This window comes from Aphelocoma coerulescens, chromosome 1 (genome assembly GCF_041296385.1).
Source record: "Aphelocoma coerulescens isolate FSJ_1873_10779 chromosome 1, UR_Acoe_1.0, whole genome shotgun sequence".
Lineage (NCBI taxonomy): Eukaryota > Metazoa > Chordata > Aves > Passeriformes > Corvidae > Aphelocoma > Aphelocoma coerulescens.
Genome location: NC_091013.1, coordinates 112,534,542 through 112,560,716, shown reverse-complemented (window position 1 = coordinate 112,560,716; position 26,175 = coordinate 112,534,542). Strand labels below are relative to the sequence as shown.

The following is a 26,175-nucleotide window of genomic DNA, read 5'->3' as shown; positions in this document are numbered from 1 at the left end:
TGTTTGGTCATTTCTTTTATAAATTTGACCAAGCATTGTTTTTCTTCTTTTTAAATCCTGCATTCTGTTTAATTTCAAAGAACCTTTTAACAGCATCTGAAAAAATATTATGAGAAAATACTTTCTTACGGAGAACTTTGTAAATGCTTTATGCCTCTAAGGTGCAAACTGAGCTATATACTTTCCATTCCTCACATGCCTGTGATGAGATGACTGGCAGCAGCTGTCGAAGTGGGAAAGGGTTGTATCGGAGTCTGCTTCCCTGAGAGCTGCCAGGTTTCACCTGCTTCCTGGGATGCAGGAGGCTCCCGTGGCTCTGGGTGCTCGGAGTGGATTGGCAGCTGGCTGGGTCAGGAACCCTGCAAGTGGAAGGAGGTGAGGTTGTCTTGGTTTGTTTTCTTGAGTTATGTTATTAATGAGCTACCTATTTTTCTTTCTTTCCTTTCCTGATGAGGTGAACTTGTAGCCAATAACTCTGATTTTTTTAAAAAAGGTTCACAAATATATTCCCTATGGAAAGGGAGAGTTTGGGGTTTTCGTTGAATTATTCATGACTGTGATTTTTGTGGGGTTTTTTTTTACTATAAGGGTAAATTACCTGCTCAACTATTTCCTTCTTGACTTCTGTTTTGACAGACTTCTATTCTTCTGTTTTGACAGATGGGTAAATCTCTGCACACCCATTTGCTTTTCTCCTGCATTTTGATGGCATATGGGGTTTGGGGATTTTGGGGAAGGGGCAGAAGAAGAAAGAGGTGAGAGAGGTTACACCATCATTTTCTAGAACTAAGGCAGTTCCATGGTAAGGGTATGCTTTAAAACACCTAATTCTTTCAGTACACAAATGGAGTAATAGTCTCATAAAGAAATAAACAGGTAAAATTGCTTTTCTAGGGCTTTATAGAAGTTACTATTGGAACCTGCATTTGAATTCATGAGCACTGAACCAGAAACTATTCCAGCTCTACCTAGCTCTAAAAATAAAGTTTACCTTGCTGAAAGTCAGTGTCCCCTTCGTCCATTGACAAAGGCTATAGTATTATAATGATTTCATGCAGCTGAGTATAACTCTAGGCAATTCAGAATTCTCTGAAACATAGTGGAAGCCTCTGTGCCTGTATTTTGATGCAGAGCCATAGTGTCTGAGGTATGGACATAGCCTGATTTTTCAAAAGCGAGTCTCCAGGCTTTAAATGCTTACGTGTTCAAGCATTTTTAACTGAATGCAATTGAATGTAATTTATGCAGGTAACAGTAGTAAAATACAACTTTTGGCAGGGCTTTGACTAAAGCTATTGGTCTGCAGGCTATTGCAGCTGGAAAAAAAAAAAAAGATCACTATAAATAAGCTGCAAAGATGGTGGCAAAGGTGAAAACATTGATGAGGGATTCATTTAGACAGAAGAAAGTATGAGAGCAAGGACACTACTTGAGGCAACTATGCTGTAGGAGTAAATTGACAAAGGAACCTCATTTGAGGCAGCTGAATGGGCAAGTGTGAGGAAGGAGATTGTGGTCCTTCCATTTGATTACAAGGTGAGAACTACCTATAGGAAGGAATGGCTGGGTTACTTAAAGGATTTAGAAAACTGTCCACAAGGTTGCCCAGGAGGCAAAGAGTGCAGTGGAACAACAAGGATATAACTGGAAGATAATAATGTATGATATTCCATGATGCTGATAATGATAGAATATTTCATGGAGTTGATTCAACAAGCTAAGAAACATGGGACTGGAATTACTTAAATCTGAGTTTATTTCACATGGAAAGTGGGCACAGGGAGACGTATGTGAATAGTAAAAGTGAGTAAAATGAGTGTTTAAGTGGCAACATGTTTCATAATGATGCCATTGCCAAGTCTCATCAAAGAGCTGTTGGTGAACTCCACGTTCCCAGAAGGATCTAAATCAGTCAAAAATATGTGGGGCAACTGTAACAATAAGGACAGGACTTCATTGTGTGGGGAACACCACATGAGGTAGCTCTGGCTGGGAGCCTGAGACAAGAGGCCATGAACTGCCACCCTTGGCACAACAAAGGGCACAGGGACCTGTGGCACAGCCAGGTGAGGGACACTGAGAGGCACGGCAGGAGCCCATGGCTCGATGGCTCAGGAGGAAGAGCGAGACTGTGTCGTGCTTGGACTGTGAGTAGATGAAAGCCCAGGGGTTCCTTTGTTCAGGGTCCCTCCATGGAGGCACCAGCTCAGGCTGTTCCTGTGTTACTGCACTGTGGATAAATGGCTTTGTGGAATGAGACCTGTGATACTCTGCTTTGGGAAACCTGGGATTGAGCCAGTGAGGAAACCTGGTCTGGCTGTGAGTGGGTGTGCGGGGAGTCCAGCAGGGACCTGCTGGGTCACTGGAGCTGAACCTGGGAAGGGGCCTCAGTCCCAGCAGTGCCAGTCTGTGATATTGGGAGTGTGGCTGCCAGAGAGTCTAGTGAATGGTCACATGGGGAAGTTTCCTTAACAATAGGAAAGAGACCTGGTACTGAGAAGCTCTTAGAAAATCCCTGCAGACAATCTAACTCAGATGTTAATTTTCCTTCCAAGAGCCCAGGCTTGTCATTGACATTAGGGGAGTACTGGAGTGCAACAGCAAACGTTCAGGCAGGTTGCTGAGATTATCTGCTTTGCTAACCAAAATACAAAGAGAACAACAATTTTGTGTGTGTGTGTTATCACTACTCATAAGGGTTATTACAAAGCAACAAAAGAATGACAGACAATATAATACACACTGCTGCTTAGAAAAAAATCACATGAATTAAATGTGCTTAAGGAATGTGAAACCAGAACTTGTATGGCAGCTCTTTTAGCTGGGACCTGAAACATGAAGCATGAATATGAAGCTTTCTAAGTGATCACAAACATATGAAGGGAGGTTGTCTTAATTCCCATGCGCTGCAGATACTGACAGACAGCACAGGAGTTCAAAGCTCAGGCTCAAAATGTCACTTTCTCCTAGATGGATGTTACTTGATTTCTGACAGAGTTGGCAATGTTCTCTCTCTTCTTACACACTTATAAGCTCTGTATGGCTTGTCAAGCCAATAAAGTCTCACTGAACTGAGACTGCTTTCTAATTATGGTATATGACAATACCTGTGGAAACTCATTGCCTTCAATAAAGTTGCAGAGGTGGAACTGATTGGAAGTTAGTGAGGGATCTGGTAAACAATGCTCAAGAAAGAATGGGATTCAGCATTCTCACTCTTAGTTCAGTTGTTTTCACAGAGCTAATGAGAACAAAATCTAGTAAAACACTCTGTGTGATGTGAATGGCGATGCAATCCTGCTGAATATAAAGCTGCCATTGCCATTGAGCTTTCAGCATAGAAGTACATATTTATACAATCAAGAGAGCCTCCATGCTTCTCTAAGAATGTTTGTCTTTTTTTCCTCTTTTAATCCTAGCTTTTAATGCTGTCATGTCCTCACAACAGGTGAGGCTTCAATCCATGCAATATGGAAGTCATTACTTCTCGCCTCTTTTGCATTTTCATTATAACTTTTTTTCACTTCGTTTGTTTTTGGTTTTTTTTTTTACTTTTGCTCTTTATTTTACTTTTCATTTGTCATGGAGAAAAAGTTTCTCCACGTTCTTATATTGTTAGTCCCTGATGAGCGCTTTGCATTTTTTACTAAAAATGCAGGGTGTTTAATGGCAGATTTTGTGTAAAGAATAACATGTCAGGTATTGTATAGAGCAATAGATAACAGTGTATCAACAGATTTATCGAGTTTGTCTGAATGCATATTTAAAAATGCCAAATGTGCTTTCAACTCACTTCTGGCGTGTCTTTTGAATCTCATTACAATACAACCTGGAGGGAGTTTGGAATCTGAAACAGAAGTAATTAGTTCTTTCTTTAAACGAAATTTGCCCTTGATAAAAGAATATGAGCCAAGGCCATTATGATTTTTGCAGTGTTTAGTACATGGAAACTACTGCAATTCTAGGTGTAGATCTCCTGTGTTTGCAAAGGCTCAAAATCAAAACCTTATCGAGGATTTGCTCCTGATATAACGCTGACACCACAATGAAAAATAAATATTTCTCATTACAAATAAAATAACTTGTATAATGACCCTTAAGAATTTCCATCCCAACATATTGCTTAACTCCACATGTGGTTGGGGGGCACTGTTATGATCACAATAGAGGGGGTGGAATTAACCTACATCAGAACATCTGACAGTCAAGGATGGAAATTGACAGGTGTTTTCCAGGTTTCTCCCTTACTTCTGTTTTGTCAGAATTATGTCATACTTGCATCTTAATACTCATATCAGGTTTGCATACTCATCTGGGGGAGTTGAACTGTTTTGTTCACTGTAGACACCTCCCTTTTTCTTGAGATTCTTCTCTGAATAGATGCTCAACTGAGATATGGAAGTAGGATGGGATATTCTGCAGGCTTCATTCTAAATGGTCATTTCCAAGCAGAAATAAACCAGAAGAAAAAAAATCTGTTCCCAAGGACTTTGTAAAACTCCCCAGATCTGCATTTCTGGTGGCTCAAGTCTAGCAGAAGTGGCAAATTCTCAGGGCAGCAGGAGTAAACAGGGTGTCACACAAGAGGTGTCTGCTGGAGTGTGCTGGATCCACGGTTTTAAAGCTGAGGAAGGTTTGACACAACCCGATCTGGTTGTACATTTAATATTTTACTTGTATCCATTAAAGGAAAGAAAATTTGGGGGACTTTTTACTGGCTTAGCATTCTTCATTGCTATTCTCCCCCTCATTTCAATAGATGTGCTGTTAATGTTTCCAATTCTTAAATAGGGATGTTTGATCTAATTTGGTGTCTTGGTTTTTTTAAAAACCTTTTAGAAGCAAGAAAGAACAGGAGTGTTCATGCCAGGTTAAATGTTTCACATTGACTTGTGCATAAGGCAACATCTGGTGACAAAATGAAGCCAATTCTGGACCAACTGAATATAAACATTTATTGATTTTTTTATTATTTTTTTTCCCATGGTTAGTAAAGTTTCCCATGCTCCAAAGAGGTGCTCTGTGAAGTCCATATGGATAAAGCAATTTTGCAGTTTTACAGTTCTTGTGTTGAAATTTTGCACACCCATCTTGCCGTTTGTCCTCACGATGTTCTTTCCTGGCATGTCCACCAAAACTGCTGCCGTCATTGGAAAAGTGAGCAAAGTGATTCTATCAGTGACTGGTCATTGTGGAGCAAACAGATTATGCAGCTGTAAGAGAATCATAGAATCACAGAAAGGTTTGAGTTGGAAGGCATGCTAAAAATCATCTCATTTCCATGGGCAGGGACAGCTTCCACTAGACCAGGCTGGTTAAAGCCCCATCCAACCTGGATTTGAATGCTTCTGGGGATGGAGCATCTGCAGTTCTCTTGGCAATCTGTTCCAGTGCCTCCTCTTTCAAAAATACCTCCACAAATCTCGTCTCTTACTCAGTTCTGCAGTTGTTATCTTCTGCTGGACATTGTTTTTGCAAAAGCCTCTCTCTGAATAATGTTACTATAAACCCTTTTTTTTCATTGGTGTTGATCTCATAACTTTGTACATCTAGGATGACTTCAGCGGGGTTGTCTGTCTCTCTAAGGTGAATCCTTATTGGTTAAAGAAATATTGATTTCAACACAGTTAACAACACTTCATTCAAAGGAATGTGAGTCACACGCCTGTCACAAGTTTGGGGTTTTTTTTGCTGTCAGTCTTTTTCTAAAAGAAACAGTGCCTTCATTCATATTATTTTTATTTATACTAGTGAAATATAATGCTGTCTGTTATTTTGCTGTGATTGAATTACATTTAAAAAGTTAAGGGTTAACATCTTGAGAAATCATGTTTTTCTGAACTGGCTTATAATGTTTAGTACAGTGTATACTAAAGAAATGAAAAAACAGTCTTGGGCTAGTTCTAAGAGTTTGGAATGTGTGTGGCTACACTCATACACAGGAGTGTGTGGCAATACCTGCTCCAGTCCAGGAAGTGTGATAACCATTTTAGAATGGTATTGCAGCTGACTCAATAAGCTCTATTTCTGAGCAGGTATCCTGTTTCAATTCCAAGAAAATTTCAGTTCTGTACTGTGTGCCCATTCAAATGCAGAGTCTGTGAAATAAGGAGTGGTTGAGCCTTTGGATGCTGGGGATCCTGCATCTAAAAACCTGCTGGAAATGTGCTACACTGTGGAAGTCATGGCCATGAGGGTATGCTGCCAGTCACCACATTATCAAAGAAGCCAGTGACAGGAAATTTAGGGAGCAAGATCCTCTGCTGGCAAATCCAGCACAGGCAAATTTCATAGGCAAGTGCAAGGTTCTTTTTAAGGTTGTCCTAGCAGGGAGGAAAGCAGTGTCACTCTGTTCCTGTTTCAAGCCCATTTACCTCCAAATTGTCATCATTCCTGCACAAAGTCATGAGGACAAATTGAATTGACAGAAATAGGAGCAATCAGATAAAATGACAGGAGTCTCAGACATAGTGTAGTCATTAACTCATGAATGCAAAGTCCATTGGAATTTTCATTGTCCATCTCATTAAGAAGTGGTGTTTCTGTCATTTTTTTAAAACTCTCAGGGTTTAAGTATTGTGAAGACACATTTTTTCCAAATTGTCTGTCAAAATTTCATGCTACAGTTACTGCTTTACTGCATTTTGAGTTTTGGATGGCAAATTGGGAAGCTTGTGAAAAAATTCTCAGGGATGACCTTAATCTTTAAACCAGTATGGGGAGCGAATGTAGCAGGCTTAGTTCAGATAGTGCAATAGGAAAAGGGAGGAGGTCTGATGCTCTGTTTGTAGTGTTGGATGAGGCAAAAATGGGTGATACATAGACTAATTTAGATGGGAAGGACCTTTGGAGTTCTTCTGGACCACTCCCACACTCAAAGCAGAGGTGGTTTAGATAAATGGTTGACCATGACCTTATATGCCCATTGTAATTTCTCAAACTTAGACTGATTAAATCTTTGAGGGGCTGGAACCATACTTAAAATGTATTTATCTCATAGTATTTTGTACCTCCTTGATTGTATTTCAATAAATGGTATCTTGGGGATTATGTGGTCTATGTTGGTTTGTCTGATGGGGATATCCCTTACTGGGCCTGTCCAAGTCTTGCTATTTATATCTTGGCAAAAGGAATTGGGAACAATGATCTTGAGATGGTGCCTCTACTCTGCACTAGGACTTCTACTCTACACTGGCAAACAGATGGTGGGATTCTTCTTGGACCCTACAGTCCTGCTTTTGGCTTCTTAAATTAATTGAACTCTAATCTCTGATTCCTGATTGCTTCTATGTGGGCATACTGACTGCAGGAAGCTAATGCTGGTACCTGGCTTCTCATTTCCTAAAACAGGAAAAATATGATAGACAGCAGCCCTTTCTCTCTGATCTCCACTGACTGTGTTGCAGCTACATTTTGTCAAACTGTGACATTATTTCTGCATATTTACATGGATAATGTGGTGATTAGTAACAATTTTAAACAGCTCTGACCTGTATTGATTCTCTTAAACAAATGTCACATTCTTCACCTTTTTTTTTCTATTCTCAGAGGTTTAAAGTGGCATTGTGTGTATTAGATATTAATGCATTACATTACTATGAGATTCTCAAATACAGAAATATCAGCTATACAAAACTTGGCTTGCTCTGACTTCTCAGGGAGGTGGTTCTATCTATTTAGTCTTACTTTTGCAGTGTGAAGTACAATTTACTGGAGCAGTTGTTTAAAACATCTAATGGTATAGTGCATTTAACTTGATATGTTATTTGTCTTGCTCTTAATGAATATTTGATCAGTTTGTACCTAGTTCCCATTATTTTTTTTGTGTGCTTCACTGTCCACAGGAAAAAAAAAAATAGTATGGGCTTAATTTAGAAAGGTCAAAATGGTAAACAAATTTAAAAGGGTCAATGTACTTCAGAGTGTAAAACCATGTCAGGTTGTGGAAGGATCGTTTTGGTCCTAATTCTCTGCATCACATAAAGGTGTCAGTCCTTCTTAGAGTTTGCTGGTGCTAACAAAGGCAGACAAGAGCTGGCTGGTGAAACTGGGCTTTGCTGCTGTTTTAGACTTCTACTTTTTCAGCAGAGCATTTCAGTGTGTCACAGTATACAAATAGCCCTTACAGAGCAGTAGCACAGGGTTGCATTAATTGCTACATGCACAGCAGAGTCAATTAATAGTGATGAGTCTGTTTGGTGGATTTGATTCGGTAAGATTGGGGTTTGTTTTGTTTTGTTTCTGACTTCCACACCTGTACCCGGTACATGTACTCTCCCCATGAATGGCATAACTCTTACTATTGGAAAACTACTGTGTGCACCACGAAGTAGACAGTTTGCAACAATTTTGGGGGCCCCAAAAAAAATTTTTAAAGAATCTGAATGGAGGAGAGGAATTTGTTTTTTAAAGTAAAAATGGTTTCCTTGGAGAAAAAGCTCTCAGGTCCATGTTTTCAGCTGGCTTTGTAATCACATGCATGTTGAAATGTTTCTGGCCAACAAACAAATCCTGTAATGATTTCAAGGCAGGGTCAATTAAAATAAACAAATGTTTTTGCTTTCTAGGGAAGCTTTTGTGTCTGTAATGAAACAAATTATGAAGTACTTCAAAACAAAAATAAACACAGACTACCAAGAGTTTTCATTTGGGAACAAGTAGCTTATAGAATGGCAAGGAAATATACGGCTTATGTGCAAATCTGGTATTGCTACTGCTCTAATACCAGCACTAGTAGTCCCATTAGATTAATTACTCTTGAATTCAGAGAATCTACTCATTTGTAGAAGTCCCCATTAGTGCAAAGCAGGCCTGTAGCAATGAACTCAAACAAGGATTAAGAGCCATAAAAGAGTAGATTGTGGTTGTTTTCTATACTTTTTTGCAATAGGTACTTTACAGACTGTCTACCAAATAAGTGACAGATTTTGCAGCATGTGTTCCTTTTTTGCAATGTGACCATGTGGTTTAAGCTGGAATGTATTGCTTTCATGGCACAATGGTAAAGAAAGAGGGTTTCTCTTGCAATTCTCTATAGTCATTAATAAAACTACTCAGGGCTAGATAAATAAATTTGTTAAACTATACCTGTTGGGGACATGTATTTGGGGAATCATTGAAGTGATGTGACTTAAAAAAGGCAAAAGTCTCCCCATCTGGAGCAGCCTGCAAGACTAAGATCCAACAGTCACCTCCAGACAATGAACTGTCATTTTTTGTTTCTTCTATTCCCTTTGTGTGTTTAACCACTGCTATATTTTATGGGATTGTGGGCTTGTCCACATAATGACCCTACATACTGATGTTGCATGTCAGGGATCTCTGGTGGGATAGCAGTGAATAAAGTGCTGGCATTAAGGGTATTATTTCTGCCTCTCCAGCTCATAGCCAGCTTACTAACAGCACTATTCCTACTACCATCAGTAAAAACAGGAGTAACTGCTCTGCCATCAAAGTGTGCCAGTAAACTCAGAGAGAGGAGATTGGGTGTGGCTGCTCAGCATCTGATGGGACAAAGAGATGGCAACATTGCCAGAATAAATAGAAAGCAGCCTTACTGATAATTACCAATAGAGCAAAGATGGCAGTGGTAAAAGTGGTATATATGTTATATATATACATAAATAAACACAGGCATTTTGAATGTTAGCCATTAATGTATGTATTACTGGGAAATATTTCTATCACCTTATGTTTTGTAGATATTTCTGTAACAAATTGGGGGTGGGGGGATAGTATTTATAGGTATTTTTTTCTTATCTCTAAAGCATCAGTACATAATATACCATGACTATGTGGTTTTGCCCTGTGATGATACTTTCAAGGCTGTGAAGAGAAAGCTGCTATTAATCCTGTCTATAGGTTTTCTTTGTTGTGTATTTTGTTTCCTGACCTGTATCCATCTCCTGTTTTCCTGACTTTCCTTTGTAACTCCGGCTCTGCAAATTTGTGCCCCATGGCCTGACTAATCCAAGGAACAGAAGAGCTCACATGAAGCTCCCAGAAGAACAAGGCTTTGCTTGGGTGAGGTCTTGTTTGAAAACAGAAGTGTTATTAATATTAAGAGGAGAGGAGCTCCTCGTGTTATTTGTGGAATGTAAATTGGAACTGGGGTTCAGGAACATTTGCAAAATTATAATACTATCTTCAACTCAGCCTTTAGAAACACCAGATATATCCAGCTGTTTGAGAAATGAAGCTTAGACAGCAGCCCAGCTTGCAAAACCTTAGCTTTCCTTTTGAGCCTGGGATGGAGAGCATGAGTACATGATGTGAGATGTCACACATGTACTACACACTGACAACATTTCTTCAGTTCACATAGGACAAACTGTGTGAGATACTGATTGGTGCACATTTTTTGGTTGCTCTGTGGTTGGTGTGGACTATTCACCTGCAGAAGAAAAGAAACAGTTTAGCTGTCTGTATCCACAGCCCTCTGCAAGTTATTCTTGGCTTCTAAGCAACTGCAGTGAAATATTTGTGAAATATCCAAGCACGATAGCTGATTATAATATCTAGGTTGTCATAGGTAGTCCTAAGTATGTTACTCTGCCTTGTCTGGTGACAGAATTCAGCTGATTGTGTATCTGCTCTTGCTGCAAACTTGTCAAGTGTAAACTGGTAATCGTCTGGGGAAAGGGAAAGGAAGGGCAGAATTGGTCTGACAAGAATGGATGCTTACTGCAATTTTTTTTTTACTCCTGTTGCAATATTCACTGCTAGTTTCAGTTTCTAGAAAAATGAATTTGGCATGCTTCCTACCAGATCTACAAGTGGCTTTAGAGAAGTACTGTATCTACATGTAAAATCAAATTACTTCATAAAAGGAAATGGAGGATGTCAGTTGGAGAGGGGAAAAAGAAAAGTTAGTTTCATTCATAATTTATAGAGAGGAAAAGTTCCATATTTAAAAGATTTGCAGGAAACTCATGATTCTTTGAGAGGTAACTGTCATAAAGATGGAAACATTTTGCTGTGCTTTGAAGAGCCCCACAGCAAAGATCTTTGTAATGGTCCATCTCATACACCAGCTGAACAGAGACCAAATCAGCCAAAGGCAAGAGAAACTTTGGAGGGAAAATAAGACACTTTGGTTTTTCATGGCATCATCAGTATAATTATGTGGAATACAGCAGATGTTTAAACATCATGCCTTGTTGTTGCTACTCTTCTCCCAAAAGAGAAGAGGTCATTGAAATACTTGACCTATGAAGATGTTTAAACCAGCTGTATACAGGGCTGTTAATTTGGGGACACCCTCTAAAAACAAAAGATTCTTGAATCCAGAGACTATTTTTTGTTGTTGCTAAAACATAACTTATTTATTTATTTATTTAGGAGCAGTGCCTCAGTCAGCAGAATCATTGTAGTCAAGTGGCTGCTCACTTTGCAGGGCTCCTGCTCTGGAGCAGTGCACCATTTTTACATTTTCTTTATGCCAGAGCTCCTCTGGGCATGACATTTAAGTCTCTGGTGCCCCTAGAGTCACTGAGGAAAAATGAGGCTTCAGATTAGAAGTGCTTAACTGAAATGCACAAATCTTCCCTTCTTTCACTGTTGCTCTCCTAATGCTGTGAGTAACTTCTGTACTTGCTTTTCCTGTTCCTCCTTCTCATCGTGATCCTGATTGCCGTTTGCTTCCTCCTCCTTTCCAGCTGCCATCACTCTTTTGTTCCCTCTCTCTTTCTTATCTCTCAGATCTTTTCTTCCTGCCTTTGGAGTCTTCCACATTGTTTTCTTGTCTCAGCGAAATAATTTATTGTCCAACTTGACAGTCTTTTCAAGTTTTCTTTATTCAGTAAGTGCTTGCAGAGTACTTAGTTAGAAAAAGTTTGTCGCCTATAATAGATGTGCATAACTAATCAATGTAAATGCATAATATGGAATTTTAATTAGTGTTATAATCTGAATGAAAACAATGAGCCCTCTCTTCCAGCTCAGGTTTTCTGTTGCCAGTCAGCGTGTTGCTGGCTTGGAAGCTGCTGGTGTTTTCCAGAGCAGAAAAAACAAAAGTTGTGCTAGATGTTCCAATGCTTTATGTCTTGCTATTTCTTATAGCAAGGTTAGCAATATACCATTCTCTTTTGAAAATGCTTTGCAGCTGTTTTGCACAAGATTATCTGGGTAGACAAGGTCACTAAGAACTATAACATTTGTCCTTGAAACACCAGACAAAGCTGGAGCAATGTATGTAAATAGTTAATTGGGCAAGACACATGAATTGTAGAATAATGGTCAGATTACAAACATTGCTCTGTGTGTACAGGTGATGTAATAGAAAGTTTTCCTCCTACTCTACAGCCTTAAGGTCAGTATGAAAAGTCTCTTATGCTGTTGTGTAACTGATGTTTTGAACAGCACAAGACAGGAATGTAATCAGATTGAACAGTTCCCATTCTCGTTCATGGACCAGCTTGATAAACTGACCTCCTGACTGTAACTGATGTACACAGCAAGGCTTCAGCAGCACACCTTGCTGCCTGAGAATTTGACTCTGGTTTATTTTTATTTCGTAGAGCCTTTGTTTATGCTACAAATTGCCATGAGTGCCTTTTCCATAGTGGTTCCTGAAAAGGAGACTGTGTGCCACAATGCCATTTCTGGTTTTACTTCTGCAAATACTGAATCCACTTGATTCTAGTGGACTTCTGCACACCTAACAGAATATTCAGGATTTCATTGCAGTGTTTGAAGCAAAACTCTAGACAGTTAAGCAGCAAAGGAAGAAAAGCCTGGGGATGCCTTTCTGAAAAATGTCAACCAAGCAACTCTGCCATCAGGAATTTATGTATCAATCTAATGTAAATTCAGGGCATAAATACGCAATGTGCTTTCTCTGAGACCCATCCAGATCACTCAACAGCTATAGGTGTCCTCCAAAGCATATGTGGGGATATCAGTAGTGGAAATATTTTCTGAGCCTTCTTATGTCAAAAGACCAAAGCAGCAGTGACATTGACCTTCTTTCCTCTGCTTGAAAAGATGAAGGATTCATAAAGTAGGTAAGGGCAATACCTGTCTCCAGATGCAGGATCACAAAGTGTTGCAGTGGAGAAGATTAGTGATTGCATCTTTGACTTTTGTTATGCTGAGTTTACAGATCTTTCAGCAGGTGGGACATTACCTTATTGGAAAAGGAGCAATTGAAACCGATGGTGCCAAGTGCTGCACGAATACAAAAACAATGGCTGATCTGGTCCTGTGGATTTTTAAGGTGCAAGAGGAGCAATTAAGAGGAAGGGTGTGTAGGAGCAAAGTAAAAAATTACTTTTGTGTCTTGATGATGTTTTTATGACTGGCTGTTTTTTGTGCTTTTTTCTGTGTATTCATGTTAGGAAGAGATATATTTATTTGAAGACAAAAGGGAGTGTGTGTTAAAATAGAATGCTAAAGTAAAAGATTGACATTTCCAATCTGACTGAAGTAAGGACTTGAGTAATTTTTGTATTCTAGAGATACATGAAACAAACCACCAGGCAGCATTTTGGGAACTTCATTTCTCCCAAAGAGTACCAAAGGAATGGTTTCAGTCTAAGATGCAAATGATTTATGACTCAGGTGAAGGAGTGAATGCCACATCAGGGCTTCCTTGTTCCTCCATTTAAAACAAAATTGGAAAAAAAAAAAAATTTTTTTTGTTTGTTTTCTTCTTTGATGTTCAATTTATCCCATAATTTATCTCTGATACTTTTATTTAAAAATTGCAGTCTCATCCCAGTGTAGTATTCAGCCTTCCTCTAATTCCCTGCTGGCTGCAAGCATTGCTTCTTGCTCAGTCTTGCTATGCTGCATCTGTTGAAGCTGTTACAGGTTCCAGTTCACTGGATACACTACCGGAGTGCAAAGGGATTGAAGATCTGTAGGGACAAAAATGAGCTCCTTCACAGAGAGCAAAACTCTTTAGTGCACTGTTCTGATTTTGGCAGAAGGAGCAGATTTTGGGACAGTCTGAGCCTCTCTCACATTGAGTGGAGAACACGAAAACCAGAACCTCAGACTACACATTGTAGTGAATCTCAAAAATCTATTTTGCTTAGCAGGAGGTAGATTTGCCACTCACCCCCATTTCTCTGTCTTCTCTTTTAAGGGCCAAAACACTTGCTTTTGAAAGTAATGGTTCCTTTATTCAACACTCTGTTGCATCAGGCTATTTTGGTAAAACGAAACAAAAGACTCCAGACAGAGCTACCCTTTCTGTGTGCATCTCATGAGTGCTGTGACACTACACTTCAGCAGCATTGTTCTGATGGTTTCCTCAATGGTGCTGGCAGGGTCTGGGTGACTGCATCATCTGGGAAGAGGTTGTTCCCATTAGACACCAGTGACATGTCTTCCAGCTTGAGCCCTAAATCAGAAAACTTTGTGACTGGCACAAAGGGCTGAAATATAATGGCTGCAACATAATGTTGCAGGTATTTTAGTACATTGAGTTATGCCAGCTTTTGCTTCACATGTGCCTTCAAGAATATATTGACTTCTCTTAATGGACAGGAATAACAGAGGTTATGATTCATTAACTGAAGAACAGGCTGCAATTAAGTAAACTGGTAACTGTTTGATGTGATATCTGAAACTTCCCCCACAAATTGTGGACTAATGATTTTTCTATATGTACAAATATGCATTTGTACTGACCAAAAAAAAAAGGTAGTACCCAAATTTATTTTGTGTGTGTTAAGTTTTACAAGAACATTCTGTGAGATCAGCTTAAATTCTGAATTTAGAAAGTATGGCCTGGAGTTTATTGCAAGGCTCCAAGTAATGCTGTAAAAAAAATTCATGGTGAGGAACAGCTTGTTTAAGAAAATCAAAATTATGGCTTAAATATATCAGATGATTTGGATGTCCATCTGGAATTCAAGTGTGGAATTCTCGTGTGCATTACACATGAGAAGATACTGAAATATAAGGACAACTCAAAATTCAATAGGCTTGTGGAATGAGTTACTAACAGGAAAGATTATTGTGTCTCAGAACATCATTTTCTCATCAAGTACACACACATCCAGCTGTTTCATGGGGTTTTGTATTCTTGATACTCATCTGGAAGTTCAGCATTCATTACTTTGCTTTAAGCCTATTAACAGTGTTGGTATAGGACACAGATTTATGTCTGAACATGACCCAAGTTGACAAATTGACTCAATAAATGAAGTGATGTTTGGAAGCTATGGGCAAACAAACAATTATGTGAGAGTAAAAGATGCATCAGCTCAGCAGTCACATAGATGGGAAATTAAATCTGTCCTCTGGAGCTACTCAGCATTTTTCTTTTTTGTTATTGGGTTTTGGTTTTGGTTGGTTTGTTTGTTTTCAATCTGTTTCTTACATGTTGAACTTCATTCTAAATGCAAAGAGTTTTGGACTGTTAAGAGGTTAGTTTTTTGTTTTTCTTTTTCTTTGCACTCTGTCTATCAAACAGATGATGGATATCTTTGGAGAGAATCATGGAATCATTTAGGTTGGAAAAAGCCTCTAAGATTACCAACCTAACACTGCCAAGCCCACCAATAAACCATGCCGCCAAGAAACACATCTTCACATCTTTCAAACCTGGGAAGCCTGTTCCAAAGTCTGACCACTCTTATGGTGAAATATTTTCTTCTGTTATCCAATCAAACCTTCCCTTGCTGCAATTTGAGGCCATTTCCTCTTGTCCTGTCAGTAGTTACTTGTGAGAAGAGACTGATCCCACCAGGCTACGACCTCCTGTCAGGGAGTTTAGAGAGTGATAAGGTCCCCCCTGAGCCTCCTTTTCTCAAGGCTAAACAACCTCAGCTGCTCTTCATCAGACACATGCTCCAGACCCTTCCCCAGACTGCTCAAATTATGCCTGTCCCCATCTTCTGGCTGGATTAGAAAAGGCCCTGAAATGTGTTGATGATTTGTTCTGTTTTCAGAAGGTTTTTTTTTTTTTTTACAATGTGGGTTACATGGAAAACTGCTGCTCTTCTACCACCATATAAAGCACATAAACCAATTAACAATTAATAGGTGATTCCTGGTACCAAATTCTCCATGGCAGTGTGACTAAACTGGCTCCTCTATCATTCTGTATGCTTGCAGAAATACATGTTTATGTGTACAAAGCCACATGCACTTTCCTACTTCCTTCTGGAGGAATTTGTCGCCATCCTGAAGATGCCCTTCAATGTTCTAACTTGGAAAAGGTAGCTTTGGATTGTACCTTTTCCTTCTTTTCTCCCTGCTTGTACTTCTGTGTACCTGTATTTGAAAATACAGTTTAGATATATGGTGCCTGACAGGAATCTGAGGCTGATGTAATGGGGTGTTAGGAATGTGTTGCTCACAGGACTGCATTTCTCTTTTGCCATGAGCTTATTTTTTTCCTCTGAGATAAGACTTGGTGCTGCTTGGGGTCTTGGATGGGGTTTTGAACAACCTGGCCTGGTTAGAGGTATCCCTGTCCATGAACTAGATGATGTTTAAGGTCCCTTCCAACCCAAGCCATTCTATGTTGTTTAGATTCCAAAAATACACTTGTTACTCCCACAGTTTGAGGCACAAGATATATATGTGAACAGTAGTTGCTTTAAGAACAGTATTCTTCTAGAACACATTTTTTATCTTAAATGAGATACGTGTGTGTGATACGTGTGCATAGATATATTTACAGGCAAAAGTATGATAGTAGTTTAAAAATAACTGGGACCTGAATCAGATAAATTTGATCTTTCCTTTTCTTTGCAAAGCCTTCTGCAAATCAATTAATCAAATAATTCTTTCCCCCCATCTGTGAAATAGCGTTCATACTCATCTTTAAGCAATTTTAATCTCTGTTTAAGCATCACTATCTGGAAGCAGTGATATTAATTAGATCAGTGCAAGTTCTTCCTGGGCATAATGACAGCTGTATAGGAATAAATGGTTTATCAGGTATTTTTGGCTACATGGAAAATAGAAAACCTTACAGCTTCTTTGAGTTTTGGCAGTGACTTCACAGTCTCAGTAACACTGCAGAAGGCTTGGACTTTTCAAACAGTAATCCAAATGGGAAAACAAACAAAGTGTTTCATCCTCAAATTTAATGCATGAGACAAATGACTGCATCCTGGGACTCCCATTATTGGTGGAGGGAAATTGTGACTTTTAGAAAACGTTGGTATAAGCATTTTTAAAAATACTGCAAGACAAAGAGGAACATATTGAAAAACGTATTTAGAATAATTAATGGTAAAGCTGCTAAAAATATTGTGATAATTAAAGAACAGAAGCTATATCTGGAATCAGACAATGAGCATTGGATCAACTATAGAAGAGTCCTAGAATTCATAATAAATATTTTGGGGCACTTAGGTTATTCCTACTGGTTTGATGATAGTGCAGTTTGTGGCTTTCAAATGGCTTTTCTTTTTTCTGCAAAACTGCCCACCACTGCTAACATTGATCACAGTGCTTACTCACGTCCAGGTGTTGCTTGAAAGTAGCTTTAAATGCCAGTAATGAACAACCTTAGAGGTTCCACATCTCACTAGGTTAATGTATTTTTCAAGCCTGAAATCTGTTGTGGGCTCAAACTCTGATTTTTTTGTTTTGTTTTTAACCAAGGAAAATAGCTTTTTTTGTCTAATATTAGTTCCTTTCCCCACTTTTTTTGTTTTGTTTTTTTGTTTTTTTGTTTTTTTTTTTGTGAAATCTTTGGGTTTTTTGTTAAAGAAAGAGGAACTCTTTTCTCTGCATTATGGTATCTTAGGTAAAATCAGTGCATCTCAGATGCTTTTATTCTCATTATGCTGTAGAGGAAAGGCCTGGGAAGTAATAAAACCCTTATTCAGGCAGCCTGGAAGATTTTCATCTCATCTTGAGATGTGCCAAAGTACCTCATAATCGGCAAACAGCTGCACTGTCATTTCCTTTAGGTGCAATTTTGTCCTGAGCACTGAAGAGGAGGTGGTGAGTGGTGAGGGCATGTCCTGGGGTCTGAGGGGCTGAGTACATAAAGCAGCAGGGGCAAGGTTGCATTCAAATGGCAAAAACATTTTCTGACCTTCTGATATGCTTGGAATATTGATTTGTCTGGGTTTTAGGACATTAATTTTAAATGATTTTTTTTCAAGTCAGAAATATTTTAGTGCTTTGTTGCATTAAGAGGATTATTATTTTTCCTTCATCAGATGTTTGCTAACAAATGTGTCATCAATGCTATTTTTTTTTGAGATGAAGTACTGTAGAATGTGCATAGCACATAATCAGCTGTAGATTGGTAAATAAGAGCAAATTAGGATTCCAAATAGGGAGTATTTTCTTTTCTTTCTAAAAAAGCCAGTTTTTTCTTTTTTTCCTGTAATATCAGTTTGGTTTTGAAGTTAAGACTGCCATCGGTTTACAGGGATTTTGCTAAGTGTACTTCACTTAAGAGTTTTATGAAGTGTACATCACTTACGGAAAATGGAAAATCTGAAAACAAATCTTCCAATTCGAATCCCAGACTTAAAAATCCAAATCAACCCCTCTATCTCTTAATAAAGTGTTGCAGTTCTTGTGTTATATTGTAACATTCTGAAGCAGGGACTGTGGAAAGGTTTCTATGAGAGAGACAGGTATTAGAAAGAAAAACAGCATGCCATTCCAGAGAAAACTTACATCATTTACTTTAGCTGTGGTTTCTTCCCTTTTGTATTTGCTTTTTGCAAATAATCTGCTGCTCACATCTTAATATTTGTGTGGAGAAATGCTATTGCAAAAAAAAGAAAAGTTTGCAAAGGAAGATGATTTCTAAATGGGGCTTTCTGGGGACAGGCAACATCATGGAAATGCCAGTGGGAGGAAAACCTGAAAGGAGAATAGGTACCAATGCCCATAGTTACAGAGAACAGTGATTGCAACTAGGACTGATCTTTCTGAAACTCTTTAAAGCTTTGCTAGTAATACATCATAGAAAAATAGGAGCTCAGGTGGCCCAGGGGACAATTGCATCAGCAGAAATGGAAAACTTAAGCCACACAATGTCCTCAGCCACCTGTTGTAAACCCCAAGACTGCTTTTCATCTTCATATTAATTTTTCACTTCTAAATTGTCCGTACTTGAAAGTACCTCAAACCTTGCACTTCAGTAGCTGTAAATAAATTCAGCAGCTGTAACATAAATGCACATGCAGCATTAATTAGGGATTGAGTGTTGCCCATAACACATTCCTTGCAGATGATACCTACAGACTGTCTGAATGCTTCAGCTTCAATCCACTCCAGCTCCAAGGCGGCCTTCAAAAGCAGACTCACACAGATGTAGCTCTTGTTATTCTCTGGGAGTCAGCAGAGCCATTGAAGGAAGAAAAGGCACGGAGCTGAGAAAGGCAATCAGCTTTTTTTTTGTTTGAAGATGGTGGGAAGGCTTTGTCCACAATTGCAGCTTCACCTGGGCTCCAAATTGCCTCTCAGTCAGTGCTCTTTGACAGGGCCAGGCACACCTCACTCCAGTGTGACAGCATCTCCTGTGAGCCAGGTTTACACAAACAGGCCAAGCCTGGTGTCCTCTTCCAGAATAAGGTCCTGATCAGATGGTTTTTTCTCTAATTAGCCAGACAAAGGCCCACGAACTTTCCAAGTGATTTGTTTGAGTAAGGAAGGCATTAGTATGTCATTTGGGATTTCTACTTATTTTATGAAGCATTTAAGCATCCTTCAGAAGGAATTGTATTACGCACATATAATATCAGCTACATATGAGACTGCTTGATTCAACAATGAAAAAATAAACAATTTTCTTCTTTATTGCCCAGTTTTCCCCCTCCATTTTCACTTTGTTGTCTGAAATACAATTAATAATAATACTATTTCTAGCATGTCTGAATATCTATTGAAATAATAAATCAAACTTCCAAGGCACAAGTGTGACTTTAAAAATACATAAACATTAATGATCATCATTTTTCTCAGCTTTGTCTTTGTTTCTCACTTTGAGAGCGTATCAAACCATGCTTAATAAACCAGATACCCAAGTTAAATTGTGTACTGCATGTAGAACAGTTTCTGCCATGCAGACATGTAAATGGGCTTAGCAACCACTTTGAAATATAAAGAGACTCATAAGCAAAATATTCACCCAAAAATCTACAGTTCAAAACATATCCAATTAGAATTCAGAAAGCAGATGAGTTTTTAAATGCAGTCTTAAGCTTGGAAGGAGAATCTATCAGGAGATAATTGATTCCACCCAACAGAAACAATCATTGAAAATGTTCTGCCACAGGAGGATCCTAAGCACTATAGAAATGGTAATAACTCTATACTTTTCCTTATGATATTTCTGACAGATTTCTACAAGGCTTTGTCCCAGCTCACTGAGCAGGCACCCCTTCTTCGTCACGCTACATTGCTCTGCTTTTGTCCTATTTCTTTCCTGGATGATGAAGGCAGCTGGGTTTTCACCTCCCTTTTCTCCTCCAGCAGAGCCAGAGGAGAGCCACGCATCCAGGGGCCTGTGGGGGCCATCCCTCTGCCTCAGCAAAGGTATCACAGTCCAGAACAGCATCACCTTGGGCTTCTAGCACTGCTGGCATTGACAAAAAGAGTGGGGCCTGAGGAAAGGAGAGACAGGGCCATCACTCCTCTTACCCCTTTGTAGCTCCAGTGGTGGAAGGAGCAAATACCCTGATACTCAGAGGGTTTTCTCCTGTTTTCTGGTCACCTGCTTCTCTTTCCTTCTAAATCTCCCTTTCCTGTGGGAAAAAGTCCTATTCCAAGCCTAGGCTGTGTGCCCTGGGTTTGCCACAATAAAGTCATTTTTGCCTGCCCATATGAAAAACCCTGGAGAAGGGACCATTGGCATCTTTATTCCAAACAAAACATTTTCATGGAAGTTATTCAAAGTAAGTTAATGTGTTCAGACTTTGTGCCTTTTCCTTCTTCTCAGGAACAAATTGAGCAGATCTCTGCCTGCTTTAGGTTTATAATTTCTAACCTTCATTATGTCCAAAACTGCAGTGAAAGACAAAGATTTTTCCTGCTGTACTCAACTTTTCCTAGGCTTATCCAGTGGACGATCTGCCTCTAAACAGGGGTATGATATGTGCTTTGATTTAATATTCTATTTGTCTTTCTCTCTACCTGCACAAAGAATATGCTTAGACAAGCTTACAAGGACTCTATGGAATAATTGTTCTGGCCCATATGTAAACAAGACATATTTTACCTCTTGTTGATGCTCAGCAATTTTACTGCTTTTTAGTTTTGCTCTGTCCTCCTTTTCATCAATGACTGAATTACTTTAGAGAATTTTAATAAAAAAATGTTTGCTCTATGGGAGAGGAGGATTTATTGTTGGGGGCTCTGTGTGTGTGAGTGTGTATGTATGAAACTTCTGTTTCTCTTTTTTCTTTAATCTGGAGTAGTGCTGACTGCCAGTGTTTTCTGGGAGAACGAGCTCTTGGAGCCATCCTGGTCAGCTCTAACTGGTTTTAATTAGACTCAGCCTGAGCATATGAACACACGTGCAGATTCTCAAGAGTCCTTTAATGACCTCTTGATTGGAGAGGGAAAAATATTGCCATGACTTAGGCATATGAGCTATGATCTTACTCCCACAGACAGGAAAGACTGTGATGTTTCAGAGTAAAGGAACCAACCCAGCAGGATGGGTGGGTGGGGAGAGAGAATCCCCAACAGTAGAAGCTAGAGGTGTTGGTGATAATTTAAGAACCAGAGACCCTCCTGCTTTGAGGTGCAGTAAGGAAAAAATCAATTTTTCTCTCTTTCTAATGAGGTTTATTTGAAACACAACACTGTTATTAACTTCCTATGTGTTGTCTCTCTGTTCTGTTTACTCTTACCAGTTCTTCTGAGCCCCACAGTTGAGCCAATTTCAATACTGATAATTAAACTCTTTCTGCATTAGTGTTCCCCCAAACAAAGCCAAAATACTGCGTCCAACTCATCTGGCTCAGTTAAGAGATTCTGGATGGTGTATTACATCTTTTTTAAGAGTTAAAAAGCCAAAGTAATAGTTATAAATAGATGTGTAAAATCATACCACTGGATCTCAGAAGCACTGCACTCAAGGAGTGCAATACAATTGACAAGCAATTTAAGCCAGAGTGTGAAAGGATGCAGAAATAACAAGATTTGCATGAAAAATATTGAGATCATGAGAACATCAAATTTAAACAAAAAACTCGTGTGCCTCATGACTAAATCATGAGAGCTGGCATTGCTGTTATAGCATTCAGTATGCTTGGCTTTTGAAAATAGTTTTATAATGAGGGTGGAGTGTATCTGTCTGTACAGAAAATGAGCATTGTTTGTACCTAGCTAGCTCATTACTATGAGAATCAGGAATGCAAGACTTTCAAATCTTAATACAGGTCAGAAGATCTCAGATGCTTCCAGCTATGGTTGAGCCTGCAGTGTCAGGAAGATAACCCCAAGCAAAGACAGAAACCAACCCTGCTTTCAAATCAGTCAATCAGTCAATCAATCAGTGATTAAACAGTGCCACCAAAAAAGAAAAAAAAAAAAAGAAAAAAAAGTAGAGGGAATTTCAATCAGGAATTTCAATCAGGTAGATGATTGTCTATTTATTTCATCTTATCAGTGACAATCATTTGTCTTGGGGCAGAATACAGTTACGTCAGTAATGGTGGCAGAAGGGTCTGAAGAAGGGTCATTGCAAAGATACTCGCTCCCATCCACCCAGCTTTACTCTTGACTCACAACCACCATGACAGATTTCTTTCATTTTCTTTTGTGCTGTTTTGCTTTCTGACACGCTGCACGGTCAAGATAAAGCTGATATATACTCATTGTCTAAGGAAAAGCATGGACTTTCTAAATTGGTTTATGCTTTCATTCTATACTGTAGCACTGCACATGGGGGTGGTACTTCCAGGGATTCTTTGTTTAATTCCATGAATGAGTTGTCATAAATTAAGGTGCTTCAGGTGCATTCATATTTTTAAAATTCTTTCCCGAAACTGAAGTGTCAAAAAGATATCTTACAAAACCATTTAGCTCTGAAATTTAATATTCCTCTTTTAAATTTAGTGGTGCTTGCTGAGATTTCTTTAATACCTTACATTCTGAATATTTTAAATAAGCATGTAAGAGGCCCACATAGGGATTTTTCTGTTTGTTTTTAAAGTAGCTATCATCCTCATGATAATGTCGAGCAGCATTTATATAGACAATCTTTTTTTATTTTATACTGAATATAGAGGAGAGTAATTTCTGCTGTCTGTAAGTTGTTAGGCTCAGCTGCTTCATAGCATTGTACTGAACAGGAATTACACCCCTGGAAAAGATTCAGACTGCTCTCCTAAAGAAGCAACTGACATTTTCCTTTTTTTTTTTTTCATTTTAAGTTTACGAGTTATGAATTCATGGACACTTCACACCACCTTATTTCTAATTAAAAGCACTTAAGTCAAACAGGACACTTGGTGCTGTGTTGTAATTCCTGGTAGCCGTGTTCCTTTTGCTGTGTCACTTTTCTTCATGTATTTCATGGCTGACACTTTGTAACAGGAATGCTTTTGTCTTGAAAAATCAAAAATGCAATTATATATTCCAAAGGCTGCAGAATTTGGATCTACTTAGTCTAGATATTGTAAAGCAAAGATCTTCACCCTTGTTATTGGTACAGCAAAACAGAAGTACGGATCCGGCCTCAAAAATATCTGATTATGGTATTAGGTTTTGTCTTTTTGAGTTTGCAGCGCAAATTAATGGCTGGATTCTGTTTGGCATCAACAGGCCTTCAGTGTGTTTGTTTAACACAGGCTTAAAATGTTGTGACAATGATGTGTCCAGTATTACAAGAATTGTGCTAATAAAACTGCAGCACAGTAGCAGTAAAATAAACCATGAGGGAGGAAAACTGGGTATTGATGTGCAATTTCAGGCTGTTCACCATGGCTCCAGCAATTAGCAGTAAAAATGAGATTGCTTTACCTGGAAAAGGAGTCTCTTTCTGAACAGTCCATTTTACTATTCTCGTCCACATTGCAAACATTCACGTGTTGGAAATACCCCAGTAAGAGCAGACCTTCCTTCTTGCCAGAACTAATACCTTCCTGTTGGCCATGAGGAAATGGAGAGAGAAGCAAATTGCTCTTTCTTTCTATCCTCCTGCCTCTGCCTGCCTTCCCCTAAAACGTGTATCCAGTTGTACCTCTTTTCTTTGGGGCAACACCTCGTTCCCTGTGCCACTGAGAGTAGCCAAGGCAAGGCAAGGATGGTCTTTAGTGGACCCTCCCTTCCAAAAAATCCCATCTGGCCAAAGATCCCTTCCTGCTGCCTTGGTCAGCTCAGTCTTACATGAGGAAACAGCATTTATTTTCTAGGAAGTCTGCCAAGTCCAGAAGAGATTATGAGTCTGGAATGCTTAAACCCTGAAAGAGCAAAGAGTTGGGCATTTTTGGGTTTTTTGAGGTATCAGAAATGACTGATCTTTGACACGACTTATGTAGCCCGAAGACTGGATTGCTCTCACCTTGGCAGCATCATGCAAGTCAGGTCTTGCAGTATTCAATGACTAAATTATCCATTGAGAGAGAACTAGAGGAAAACCATTGACCAAAGCTGTTCTTCCTAAAACATTCTGCAGAGGTACTACAGAGTAAGGAAGTTTCATGCTCCAACGAAAAAAAAAATTGAGGTTTGGGGTGTATCTTTGTTCCCCACAGCAAATTGGGATGTTTCCTGAGGAATAGATAGACCAGAACCTAAATTTCAGTAAAAAAATTCAAATGTAGGTTAAAAGTGAGCTTTGTTGGAAGGCTTCAACATTAATTATTTTTTATTGACAGGGAAAAAATTCTATCCCCATAATACAAATTCCATCAAAAAAAAAAAAAAAAAAGCCTGAAGCCCTGCTGGATATTTTGCCAAATTTTAGTGTATTTAGAACCTTAGTAAATTTTCTGTTTCTAGGTTTATACATTGCCCAGAACAACACTGGGTTTTTGTCAGTTTTTTCCTTTGCAGTTAATATTGTGTATATTTTAAATATCACTGTCTTTAATTGTCTAGGATTGAGAGAGAAATGTAAAGATAGTCCTTATTTATCTTTGGTCTTGTGTCCATCTTACAGAGCTGAGTGCATTTTACAAACTGTAATTACAGAAGTCCTATTGTGGAGAAACAAAATCTTACCTCAACTTCTCCAGTTTGCAGAGGCAAAAATGCAAGAGAGAAAGTCTTGTAGAAGCTCTAAAGCCTTTTAGTTCTGAGTTTATTTAAGGGCAAGTCATCTTGGAAGTGGACTGGGGAGGTTGTTTTGATTTTGTTGGGTTTTTTGTTTGTTTTTTTTTTCTTTTTTTCTTTTACACAGTGTCTTTCATGTTAGAATGTCCTCTAAAGAAAAGCATTTTCAAAGTTGTATAATAATTTTTTCATTGTTAACTGCAGGTCAAAAGGCATTATTATTCTTTATATTTTTTTAGAAAATCTGTAATTTTACAAAACTTTTCACTGGAAGCAGTTTCTTTCCCTCTCCTTACTCTTTCCTGGATTTCCATTTTAGAGAAAGAGCTGGAAATATCTGCCTGGCTCTTTTTACACCACCCCTATTTCTGTACTTTTCTATTGCTGGACTTTACACATGACAAAATGTGACTAAATATCTGTCAGATGCTGTCTGTTATCTCTTTGTCTCATCAGAGGAAGAAGTACGGGCAGTGAAGTGTTATGTTTAGATTGGGATTTAGGTTTTTTAATTTGCACACATTGGTCTGTATTTCTGTTAGTATGTTCAAGGTCATAAAAATGTACTTTGCTCTTCTGGGGGAAAAATAGTGCTTTCTTCATCCAGGATTTCTTTTCTCAGGGCCTAAGAAAACTGTTTTCAGCTCAGCCCAGGTTGCCTCAGACAGCAGAGCCTGTCACTGGTTTGCATCCTGGAAGTGGGGGGTAATTTTTCACACCTTAGGCTGTTAAATGTTCAGAGCAATTATACTTTTCATTTCAATTATTTCTCATGTGGAGAGTGGAAGAGAGATTTTAGCATGTGTCTTCATTAGTCTGTGGTGCTGGGGAGATGAACTGCAGTTCAGCAGCAGCAAACAGAGCTTTCCAAGAGGTGATTTTTTAAGAAAGAAAGAAAGAAACCCTCCAACATGTCGCTGTAATGTAACCAAAAATTTGCAATGAAACAAAACAGAGGTCAAACATCCATTTTATTTTATAAAAGTGGTATCCAGACCACTATGAAGAAGGAAA

General features: G+C 38.8%; 1 long non-coding RNA gene across 2 annotated transcripts in view; it reads left to right on the top strand.

Moving 5' to 3' along the window:
• The first annotated feature begins 246 nt into the window (after nt 1-246).
• LOC138114881 (uncharacterized) overlaps nt 247-26,175 on the top strand; it is a 69,819-nt gene continuing 43,890 nt past the window's right edge. For both annotated transcript variants that reach the window (XR_011152858.1, XR_011152859.1), the window contains exon 1: nt 247-375. This is a non-coding gene — a long non-coding RNA (uncharacterized lncRNA). The remainder of the gene's footprint in view (nt 376-26,175) is intronic.